The 13,063-nt window shown below is 36.2% G+C and overlaps 1 pseudogene; it reads left to right on the plus strand.

Annotated features, from left to right (window-relative positions):
* Positions 1-9,632: 9,632 nt before the first annotated feature.
* On the plus strand, positions 9,633-11,161 carry LOC100617138 (eukaryotic translation initiation factor 2 subunit 3-like; annotated as a pseudogene).
* The last annotated feature ends 1,902 nt before the right edge of the window (positions 11,162-13,063 follow it).

Raw genomic sequence — 13,063 nt, forward strand, 5'->3', positions numbered from 1 at the left:
GTCCACCTATTTGTACTGTCTGCACACTCTCTCACGGCTGTTAAAATGTCTTCCCTACAATGGTATAATTGTAAATTATCCACAGAGTGGTCATAGTCCCATTTGGGATCTTGAGATGGTCAGTGTGCTGTGTTGTGCCCCTGGGCTTTATTGACATAAGAAATTATTAAATTTTTCTCATGTTTAGTTAAAAAAGCCTGTAGTAAGTTTTCAACATCTTTGAAAGATTAATTATACTGAAAAAATATGTCTGTCATCTTTTTGTTACCAGAAAGGGATCTTGGTCATATGTGAACATTTCATGTGAATTCATTTATTGCTTGGGGAATAAATGTTATATTGTGCCTTTGAGTCACCACATCCCCATTGTGTCCAATTTCAGGTACTTCTCTTTGAGGAAAAAGGCCTCTAGTTGAATTTGGCACCTGTGAATCAGTTTGACTAAAAGGAGTTTTCTTAGAAGGAAGATATATCCTTGGGGCTGGAATTGGCTTTGGGTGGGAGAAGGAACAGAAGAAATTGGGACTTCAGAAGTTTAGATTTCAGGAGAAGGGTCTTGTGAATTAAGTTCAGCCAAGATTTGCAGACCATGAGAGAAGCAGTCTGATAGATGAGCTACAGGAGAGGTGTTTTCCATCTCCATTTTGGAGGAGGGAATTTCCTCATTTAGAGGTTCAGAAGCAGGTTTTTCAGGGTCAGACATGGTTTTTTTATTCTTTTTTTTTACTTTTTAAACATTATTTTATTTGGTTATTTACAAACATTATTCATTGGAAACAATGATCATTATCTTTTCCTCCCCCTGCACCCCTCCCACCACTTCTCCCATAGCTGACACACAATTCCACTGGGTTTCACATGTGTTCTTGGTTCGAACCCATTTACATGTTGTTGGTATTTGCACTAGAGTGTTTATTTAGAGTCTCTCCTCAGTCATTTTCTCTCAACCCCTGTAGTCAAGCAGTTGCTTTTCATCGGTGTTTTTACTCCCACAGTTTATCCTCTGCTTGTGGATAGTGTTTTTTAGATCCCTGCAGATTGTTCAGAGACATTGCATTGTCCCTAGTGGAGGAGTCCATTACCTTCAATTGTGCCACAGTGTATCAGTCTCTATGTACAATGTTTTCCTGGTTCTGCTCTTTTCACTCTGCATCACTTCCTGGAGGTTGTTCCAGTCTCCATGGAATTCCTCCACTTTATTATTCCTTTTAGCAGAATAGTATCCCATCACCAACATATACCACAATTTGTCCAGCCATTACCCAATTTTTGGCTACCACAAAGAGCACAGCTATTAATATTCTTGTACAAGTCTTTTTCCTTATTATCTCTTTGGGCTACAAACCCAGCAGTGCTATGGCTGGATCAAAGGGCAAACAGTCTTTTATCGCCCTTTGGGCATAGTTACAAATTGCCCTCCAGAATGGTTGGATCAGTTCACAACTCCACCAGCAATGAATTAATGTCCCCACTTTGCCACATCCCCTCCAGCATTCATTACTTTCCATAGCTGTCATGTTAGCCAATCTGCTAGATGTGAGGTTGTTTTGATTTGCATCTCTCTGATTATAAGAGATGCCATTTTTCATGTGCTTATTAATAGTTTTGATTTCTTTGGCTGAGAACTGCCTGTTCATGTCCCTTGCCCATTTATCAATTGGAGAATGGCTTGATTTTTTGTACAATTGATGTAGTTCTTTGTAAATTTGTGTAATTAAACCTTTGTCAGAGGTTTTTATGAAGATTGCTTCCCAATTTGTTGCTTTCCTTCTGATGTTAGTTATATTGGTTTTGTTTGTACAAAAGCTTTTTAATTTGATGTAGTTGAAATTATTTATTTTACATTTTGTGACTCTTTCTATGGCTTGCTTGGTTTTAAAATCTTTCCCTTCCCAAAGGTCTGACATGTATACTATTCTGTGTTCACACAATTTACTTATTGTTTCCTTCTTTATGTTCATGTTAGTCACCCATTCTGAATTTATCTTGGTGTAGGGTGTGAGGTGTTGATCCAAACCTAATCTCTCCCACAATGTATTCCAATTTTCCAAGCAGTTTTTATCAATTAATGGATTTTTGTCCCAAAAGCTGGGGTCTTTGTGTTTGTCATAAACTGTCTTGCTGAGATCATTTACACCAAGTCTATTCCACTGATCCTCCTTTCTGTCTCTTAGCCAGTACCAAATTGTTTTGATGACTGCTGCTTTGTAATATAGTTTGAGATCTGGAACAGCAAGGCCCACTTCCTTTATGTTTTTTTTCATTATTACCTTGGATATCCTTGATCCTTTGTTATTCCAAATGAACTTTGTTTTAGTTTTTTCTAAATAGGTAAAAAAATTTTTTGGAAGTTCTATGGGTATGGCACTAAATAGATAGATAAGTTTGGGTAGGATGGTCATTTTTACTATATTGGCTCGTCCTACCCATGAGCAGTTAATGTTTTTCAAATTGTTCAGATCTAGTTTTAATTGTGTGGAGAGTGTTTTGTAGTTGTATTCATATAGTTACTGTGTTTGTCTCGGGAGATGGATTCCTTGGTATTTTATTTTGTCTAAGGTGATTTTGAAAGGGATTTCTCTTTCTAGTTTTTGCTGCTGAACTATGTTGGAGATGTATAGAAAAGCTGATGACTTATGTGGGTTTATTTTGTATCCTGCAACTTTGCTAAAGTTGTTGATTATTTCAATTAGCTATTTGGTTGAATCTCTAGGATTCTTTAAGTAGACCATCATGTCATCTGCAAAGAGTGATAATTTGGTTTCCTCCTTGCCTATTTTGATGCCTTCAATTTCTTTTTCTTCTCTAATTGCTACTGCTAGTGTTTTTAGTACAATGTCAAATAGTAGAGGTGATAATGGGCATCCTTGTTTCACTCCTGATCTTATTGGGAATGCATTTAGTTTATCCCCATTGCAGATGATATTGGCTGATGTTTTTAGATATATACTGTTTATTATTTTTAGGAATGACCCTCCTCTTCCTATGCTTTCTAGTGTTTTCAATAGGAATGGATATTGTATTTTATCAAAGGCTTTTTCTGTGTCTATTGAATTAATCATGTGATTTTTGTTGGTTTGCTTGTTGATATGGTTAATTATGTGGATAGTTTTCCTAATATTGAACCAGCCCTGTATCCCTGGTATAAATCCTACTTGATCATGGTGGATGACCCTTCTGATCACTTGCTGGAGTCTTTTTGCTAGTATCCTATATAAGATTTTTGCATCTATATAAATTAGGGAGATTGGTCTATAATTTTCTTTCTATGTTTTTGATCTGCCTGGTTTTGGAATCAGTACCATGTTTGTGTCATAAAAGGAGTTTGGTAGAATTCCCTCTTTGCTTATTATGTCAAATATTTTGTATAGTATTAGGATTAACTGTTCTCTGAATGTTTGATAGAATTCACTTGTGAATCTGTCAGGCCATGGGGATTTTTTCTTAGGGAGTTCTTTGATGGCCTGTTTGGATTTTATTTTCTGATATGGGATTATTTAAGAATTCTATTTCTTCTTCTGTTAGTCTTGGTAGTTTGTATTTTTGTATATATTCATCCATATTGCCTAGATTGCTGTATTTATTGCCATATAATTGGGCAAAGTAATTTTTAATGATTGCCTTGATTTCCTCTTCATTGGAGGTGATGTCCCCCTTTTCATCTTTGATGCTGTTAATTTGCTTTTCTTCTTTCCTTTTTTAAATTAGATTGACCAGTACTTTGTCTATTTTGTTTGTTTTCTCAAAGTACCAGCTTCTAGTATTATTTATTAAATCAATAGTTGTATCACTTTCTATTTTATTAATTTCTCCCTTAATTTTTAGGATTTCTAGTTTGGTTTTCTGCTGGGGGTTTTTAATTTGATCACTTTCAAGTTTATTTTATTTGCATTTCCAATTGATTGATTTCTGCTCTCACTAGTTTCACTCAGGGATATGAATTTACCTCTGATTACTGCTTTGGCTGAATCCCAAATGGTTTGAAAGGATGTCTCACTTTTGTCATTTTCCTTGATGAAATTATTAATTGTTTCTCTGATTTCTTCTCATACTAAACAATTTTGGAGTATCATATTGTTTAATTTCCAATTAGTTTTTTATTTGGTTTTCCATGTACCTTTACTGATCATTATTTTTATTGCCTTGTGATCTGAAAAGGCTGCATTTGTTATTTCTGCTTTTCTGCATTTGTATGCCATGTTTCCTTGACCTAGTGTATGGTCAATCTTTGTGAATGTGCCATGTGGTGCTGAGAGGAAGGTGTATTCCTTTTTGTCCCTATTTATTTTTCTCTATATTTCTATTAACTCTAATTTTTCTAAGATTTCATTCACTTCTTTTACCTCTTTCTTATTTATTTTTTGATTTGATTTATCTAAATTTGATAATGGTTGGTTCAAATCTCCGACTAATATTGTTTTACTGTCTATTTTTTCTATCAATTCTCCTATTTTCTCCATTTGAAATTTGGGTGCTATATTACTTGGTGCATATATGTTGATTATTGATATTTCCTCATTATCTAAAGTCCCTTTTAACAAAATATAATTACCTTCCCTATCCTTTTTAATCAGGTCTATTTTTGTTTTGGCTTTATCAGATATCATGATTACAACTCCTGCCTTCTTTCTATCAGTTGAGGCCCAGAAGGTCTTACTCCATCCTTTAGTTCTGACCTTGTGGGTTTCTACCTGCCTCATGTGTGTTTCTTGAAGACAACATATGGTAGGCTTTTGGATTCTAATCCATTCTGCTATTTGTCTACATTCTATGGGTGAGTTCATCCCATTCACTTTCAAAGTTATGATTGTGACTTGTGAATTCTCTGGCATTTTGATATCCTTCCCTAATTCTAACCTTTATCTTTGGCTCTAACCTTTTAATACAGTGACTTACTTTAAATCAGTCCCCCTTGTCCCCTCCCTTGGTATGTTTCCCTTTGTAGCCCCTCCCTTTTTGTTCCCTCTCCCTCCCCCCTCTCCTTTCCTCCACTTTTGTCTTCCCACCCCCACGCCCCCTTGGTTTTCCCTTCTCCCTACCCTTGTTGGGTAAGATAGAATTCAAGATCGCAATGGATCTGGATGTTTTTCCCTCTCAGAGTTGATTTCCCTGAGAGTAAGGTTTAAGTAAAAACTCTCTTCCTCTCCTTCTCATAGGAGTTTTCTTCCCCTCACCTTCCCATGTGAATCTTTGTGTGAGAAAGATTATTCTATTTGGTTTTTCTTTTCCCCCTATTTACACATTACATTTTCCCCACATGTTAATATACATAGATTGAAATAAATGTAGTCCTTATAGAAGAGAGTTTGAATAAATGAAAAGATATTAATTTTCTCCTTTTCCCTTTCCATCATATTTACCTTTTCACGTATTCCATGCTTTTTGTTTTTCTATATTGAACTTTCCACAGAGCTCTGGTCTTTTCTTTGCAAAAAGTTGGAAATCTTCTATTTTGTTGAATGCCCATATTTTCCCTTGGAAGTATATAGTCAGTTTTGCTGGATAGCTGATTCTTGGTTGAAGACCCAGCTCTCTTGCCTTTCTGAAAATCATGTTCCATGCCTTACGATCATTCAGAGTGGAACTTGCAAGGTCTTGTGTGACCCTGATTGGCATTTTTTTTATATCTTTATATCTTTATATATATCTTTATATCTAAATTGTCTTTTTCTGGCTTCTTGTAGGATTTTTTTCTTTTGCTTGAAAGCTTTGGAATTTGGCAATTACATTCCTGGAACTTGTCTTTTTGGGATTTAGTGTAGAAGGTGTTCTGTGAGCTCTGTCAGTGGCTGTATTGCCCCCTTGTTCTAGAATCTTTGGGCAATTTTCATTGATTATACCTTGTATTACGATGCCGAGTTTGCTGATTATTTCTGGATTTTCTGGTAGTCCAATTATATTTAAATTCTCTCTTCTACCTCAATTTTCCTAGTCTGTCACCTTGTCAGTGAGATATTTTATGTTCTCTTCTAATTTCTTGATCTTTTGGCTTTGCTTTATTGATTCTTGCTCTTTTACCTGCCTGTTGTCTTCCAGTTGCCTAATTCTGACCTTTAAAGCCTGGTTTTCCTTTTCAGTTTGGTCAAACCGGTTTTGTAGTTGCGTGAAATTCTTTTGCATTAATTCTCACTTTTCCTGCCAGAAGGCTTCCATCTTGTTGATCATTTTTGATTCAAATTCTTCAAAAGTCTTGTGGAGAGTTTCCATTTCTTTTGGAAAGTTTTGGCATATTTGCTTGTGTTTCCTCCTCTATCTCCTCTGTATTTTGTATTTTTGCTCCATAAAATGTGTCCAAAGTTGCCCCCTTCTTTTTTTCCTGTTGTTTTGAGGCTTCTTTGCTTCTGTGCTGTTTGCCATCTCTATCTGAGTGAGGGGGGCTGGCTCTTCTGTTATCTGTCTGGTGTTCAGTGGCTTTAGCCCCAGGCAAATTGTCTTTCTTCCCCAAGAAGCCCGGAATTGCTGGTGTTTCGGTGTTTCAGTGTTACTACCCTCCTTCGTTCTGTCCCGATGCTTCTCTGTTGCCTTACTTCTATGCTCTGTGCCTGGCTTGACACTCTCAGATGTATTTCAATGGCTTTGCTGGCCAGAGGAGCCTGCACTCTGAGGGGGAGGGGCCGTGGCTTCCTGGAGTTCTGAGGGCTGGTGATAGGATTAACCTCAGACTGAGCAGGCTCTGAGGCAGGGACCTGCGGTTAGACTCAGATGGAATGATCTGGTCAGGGGGCTACAGGCTCCCCCTGTCTCTCTCTCTTTCCCTGCTGTCTGGGTGCCCTGGCCACTGGGTCAGGTTGTTTTCAGGATTTGGTCTTCAGAGTAGCCAGCTCCCGAGGCCCTTTTGCCTGCCCTGAGGTTCCTGCTGCTGCCTCAGATTCAGTGCTCTGGGTTGGGGGGGATGAGTCCTGGGACCTTCCTTTTGCCTACCCCTTAGATCCGAGTCATCTCAGGTTCTGACTTTTGCGGGGCCATACCTTTTGATCCAGGTCCAGGAGGATTGTTCCCGGGGTCTATTCTGTTGTTTGTTTTGAATTCCGGTGCCCTAGGAGCATTCAGTTTGAGATTGGTAAGGAAGGGTTTCTGGAGCTCTGAACTTTAGCTTTCTCTAAGCTGCCATCTTGACAGGAAGTCCCGATCAGACATGTTTTTGGTGGGGTCAGTATTTGCTAATTCATCCTATAAGAATCATTTTAAATTATCAAATCATTTTAGCATGTTTTCATTCATTTTAGCATCAAAATTTTTTCAAGGTAGCATTTCTCCTCACAGTATTTAGAAGTATAAAAATGAAATTACCTAATGAAATAAGAAATTGGAGGTATTCTGGAATCTTTAATATCCCCAATTCTTTAAACACCATACAAATGTCATAGAATGTAGTATTTATTTTTATATATTTTTAATTATTTAAAATTTTCATTTTAGTCAGCAGATGTTGCTATTGGCTAGGGGTTAAAATTAGGGATTGAAAACAATAGATTTGGGTGTAGTGGCCTTTTTAAGAGTCTTTTAATCTAATCAAGTCCCCTAGTCCAAAAGGAGAGAGAAAACAAAGCCTTTTCCTGAAGCTGACTGAGTTTTTGTTTCGTTTGGGAGAGGTCACAAGCCTCCTCTACTTTACTTTCAGGGTAAAACAGTTTCTCTCTTTGAGTAAAGCCTCCACTTTTCGTAGCAGGCCTCACAGGGTTTTTTTTTTGTTGTTGTTGTTGTTGTTGTTTGTTTGTTTTTTTTGTTTTTGTTTTTTTTTCTTTTAACTTTATTTTAAAACTAGAGACATGTGGGGAGCAGGACAAAGCCAAATCTTCCTCGGGTTTTTTCTCATTGCTAGTAAAGAGTAATCTAGGCAGTATTGTCAGTGAGGGATGAATAATTAGGTTGTTTCTTCCCTAAGGGAAGGGGTATTCTTATGTAAACAGCTTCCCAAGTCCATTTAGGTTTTAAAGAAAATGGCTGTTTTCAATTCCAATTAAGGAGAAAAGAGAAAAAAATATTTTATACTCACCTGATCTCACAGCTGTGTTTCGAACTGCTGAGTTAGATGATTAAAAGACTCACTTGAGTAAGTAATAAAGAGAGAAAGGAAAGAGGTTTCACAGAAAGTTTGGGGTCACATCCTTCATGAATTAGCCAGACTGGAAGGGGTAAATTTAAGGTTTTTTTACTGAAACATAAATTTAGTTGGTCACCAGGGATTAATGCAAATCACAATAAAAATACTGTAGTCAGTTTGGGAATTTTATGGTGATTTAATTGATATAGAGGGAAGGAATTAAGAAGAGAGAGGGGAAAGGGTATAGGATTTCTCTGACCTAACATGAACCAAGGGGATTTCAGAGACCTTTCAGCCACCAGGCCTCCTCTGAGATGGGGGGACTCCTAGGAGGATGGTGTTTTAGGAAAGATAAAGAAAGAAAAAAAAAGAATCAGCCTAAACACCGAGAAAGTTCAGGGAAGACAACTCACCTGAACTAGGCTACTAAGCTTCTCCCAGTATTGTATCAAGGACATTGACTCCCAAACCCAGATAATAGCTGCAGCCAAGCCAAGATGCCAAGACACCCAGCACAGTGCCACCAGCCACCTCTGCCACAAGAGCCAGAGACACCTCTCTGTAAAAAGACCCTGGAGAGAGGAAGTGACATGAAATATATAGACCATTTTTATATCACTTCCTGGACCTCACATGTACCTATGGTAGCTTAAGATTGATTTAGGACATCCCAGGGGGTCTGTCAGTTGTTTCTGGTTTGTTATTTGCTAGCACATATCTGTAATAGGCCATTCTTGTCAACACTTAATCCTTAAGTAGGGGTGTAGAAATTCATTCTTATTTTGTGAGACTAAGCAGGATGGAGTAAATCTAAAATTCACACAAAGCAGATTAAAATCTAAGGTAAGTTTTAAAACCATAAAAAATATATTAGGAACCCCAAAATTACTTATCCTAGGAAATATTCATTAAAAATAAATGATCTTTGAAATAACTTTTATTATAGCAGATTTGCCACCCACATGAAATATTAGTATATGATAGAGATTAAAGCATATAGGAAGGATGTCTACATAAAACAGTTACTGAAGAATACAGGATATGTGGGAATAACTGGAGTATAATTTCTCACACTCTAGGAACACATATTCAGCCATTGTTAACTTGTGTTTGCTTTTGTTTTCAATAAGAATTTTTTATTGCAAAGAAAAATATTTTTAAAAAATTGTAATAGAGCACATCTAAGCTCAAAATTATAAAATCCAAAGAATTATAATTATAAATTACAGATTTATAATTATAATTCTAAAATCCAAAGAATTCATCTTTCTAAGGTTTAATTTTCTGTTTTTCCCCCCTTCTTGCTTAAAAAAAGATTCTGTTCATATATTCTAGATACTAGAACAAAAGTGCTAGGGGCACACAGTTGATGGATGATTTAATAATGTAGACTTACTTGCTTTCCTTTCTAAATTCAGATATAGACCAGTGTATGCACTTCATTTACTAACTTCTATGGATAGATTACATTCCCCTGTCCTCCACAGAAAAGTTTAAATTGAAACGAAAAAAAAAATGTTTTTCAAATCTCTTCACATTAATTAACATATATATGCATTAACTTTGACTTAGACATCACTTATAAGAAATGCTAATCATCTATTTCATACAATCTCTGAAATTCCTTGAGGTAATGTTATAGAAGAGATTCTTAACCTAGGGTTCATTAACTTGTTTTTTAAAAAATATTTTAGGGGCCCCTGGACCAACCTACTTCCTTTTTGAGCAAGATAGTGGGCAACAATCCAGGAGTGACTCTGGGACAGTCACATCTATCTCACCAGGATTTGACCACTTTGGATGTTACCAAGTTTCCTTGGTAACTTTCACATGAAGTTATCAGCAGAGAAGCCACAATCAATATAGGTACAATTGGTCATGTAGCACATGGAAAGTCAAGAGTAGTAAAAGCTATTTCTGGAGTTCACACTGTCCAATTAAAAAATGAGCTGGAAAAAATATACCATTTAATTGGAATATGTTAAGATTTACCAACTTAATGACCCAAGTTGTTCTCAGCCAGAATGCTACAGATATTGTGGAAGTAGCACACCTAATGAATTTCCTACAGATGTTCCAGGAACTAAAGGAAAGTTCAAATTAGTCAGACATGTCTTCCTTGTGGATTGTCCTGTTCACAATATTTTGATGGCTACCATGCTGAACGGTGCAGCAGTAATGGATGCAGCTTTGTTATTAATAGTTGGCAATGAGTCTTGTCCTCAGCCTCAGACTTCTGAGCACCTAGCTGCCATTGAAATCATGAAATTGAAACACATTCTGATTCTACAGAATAGAATTGATTTGGTGAAGGAAAATCAGGCTAAGGAACAATATGAACAAATCCTTGCATTTGTACAAGGTACAGTTGCAGAGGGAACTCCTATTATTCTAATTTCTGTTCAGCTGAAGTATAATATTGCAGTAAAGAAAATTCCAGTACCCTCAAGGGACTTTACTTCAGAGCCCAGAATTATTTTTATTCAGTCTTTTGACTTCAAGAAGCCTAGTTAAAGGTGGTGTGGCTGGTGGTAGTATTCTCAAAGGAGTATTAAAGGTGGGACAGGACTTGGAGGTCAGGCCTGGCATTGTCTCTAAAGATAGTGAAGGGAAATTCATGTGTAAGGCAATCTTTTCAAAATTGTATCACTTTTTGCAGAGCTTAATGACCTGCAGTATGCTGCTCCTGGAGGCCTTATTGGGGTTGGAACAAAACTTTATCCAACTTTGTGCCAAGCTGCCAGAATGGTGGGACAGGTTCTTGGTTCAGTTGGAGCATTGCCTGAAATCTTTACAGAATTGGAAATTTCCTATTTCCTGCTTAAAAGACTTTTAGGAGTGCATACTAAAGGAGAAAAATAAGCAGCGAAAGTGCAAAAATTGTCCAAGAATGAAGTGATCATGGTGAATGTACATTCCTTATCTACTGGAGGAAGAGCAGTAAAGACTGATTTTGGCAAAATTGTTCTTAGTAATCCTGTCTGCACAGAAATTGGAGAAAAAAATGCCCTTAGATGAAGAGTTGAGAAACATTGACATTTGATTAGCTGGAGTCAGATAATAAGAGGAGTTACTATGAAGTCAATGGTTGATGATGATTAAAGAACTAGCATTTTAATCCCTAATTTTGGCTGAAGAGAAAGATTCCATTTAAATTTAGGGGTATATTTTCAGAGCAATAATGGGGAATTAATTTTTCAGTTCATTACGTTTGGTAAATGCTGGTTAGTTTTCTCATTTCTTGTGATGAAAATTTAACCTCTGGTATTAAAATATTAGTCAGTGTCTGCAATAAATGTAAAAATTGGTATAATGGTGGATTTGTTCCACATTTTGCAGAAATTAATCATTCTCATACTACATGTCTAATTTATACATCAGTGCAGGTTTGAAATTGAGATGTGTTTACAACAGTCATAAGAACTTTATTGTCATACATTTAACAAAACTGTTTGAAATAAAGTTTTTTTCTTATTTTTTCATTGTTGATGTAAATAGCCCAGGCCTCAAAAATTGTTGTAATCATTAAATGCTTAAAAGAAATAAAATTTCTTTTGACAACCAGGTAAAAAACAAATATTTTAGTAATTGTATTTACTTATATTTGGTTTCCCTTTTAGTCATATATATATTATTTTGCACATTAAAAATATAATATTGAGAATGAATCCATTGTCTTGATCAGACTGCTAAAGGTGAACATGGGATCAACAACATTAAGAACCACTCATTTGGAAGAGAAAAGAAAGGGAAAATGTGTCTTGTATGATGTTAAATTTAATTATTTGTATGTGATACATGAGAGAAAATCCTATTCTATTGAATATTGAAAATGTATTTCTCTCTTACAGGTATATACATCTTCAGTTCACTGTTAGTGAAAAAAATGTGATGTATGGGAAAAGATGTTTCTTCTTGTTACATTGTTTATTTTTCAACTCACTGTCAGAGACATACTTGATTACTACTTCACCTCTTCACTACCATTGCACGAAATCAGTCGGCTCATAGAGCTTTAACTAGCATGGGTTGAGGGGAGCTTTGTCACAGGGTGATAGAATGGATGTGAGAAGACTTTTTCCTATAATAAACTATCCTATAGCATTCCCATGACTAATGTTCTTCCAGAGACACAGAGTACAACTGCTTATGCTCTTCATTCCCATGGTACCATGATAATAGTGCCTGTCGCATGTCCCATCTTGGACACAGTATCTCTTTCTGCCATCAATGATGAGACGGTCTACTGTATAGCTATACCCTTATTCAAATTAGATAGCTTCAGCTAGCTAGTCCTAATACCTGATTTTCAATAACTATACTATGCTATCCTATCAGGAGCTACTTGTTTTTTTTTTTTTTTAAGTCTTCCTATAATCTGAGGTTTTACTGATTGTATTTTTTAGAGTATTTAATTTTTTCCAGATTCCATTTAAATACAATTTTTGATATTTGTTTGATGACGTTTTGCAATCCATGTTCTTTCCCTTCCTCCCATTTCTCCCCCTTTCCCAAGAAAACAGGGAATATGATACAGGTTTTACAAATATTATCATATAATACATGTTTTCATATTCACTATATCATGAAGCAAGATATATTGCTTTTGATAATGAAAAAAATGTGTTGTAAATAAAGTGAAAAACTGAATGTTTCAATCTGCATTTGGACTCAGTTCCTCCTATACCAATGTATCTCTTTTCATCATGAGTCCTTTGGAGTTGGCCTGGTTCCTTTCCTTGTTGATAATAGTAAAGTCATTCCCAGTTGATTGTTATACATTACTCTCATTACTGTGACCAACACTGTATCATTCATTTCAGTATTTCCACGTTGCTTTTGAGGGAGGTCTGAGCTGGAAGCTGCCCAGCCTTGGAAGTTCAGCAAGGAGCTGCCCGGCCTTGGAAGAACTATAAAAATGCCAAGGTCCCAGCTGCAATGGGTAACAGATAAGAAAGGGCCAAGAAGACCCAGTAACATAAAAAAATGCCAAGGTTCCAAGAATAGTATGTAACAGAT

Source organism: Monodelphis domestica, chromosome 7 (assembly GCF_027887165.1).
Source record: "Monodelphis domestica isolate mMonDom1 chromosome 7, mMonDom1.pri, whole genome shotgun sequence".
Lineage (NCBI taxonomy): Eukaryota > Metazoa > Chordata > Mammalia > Didelphimorphia > Didelphidae > Monodelphis > Monodelphis domestica.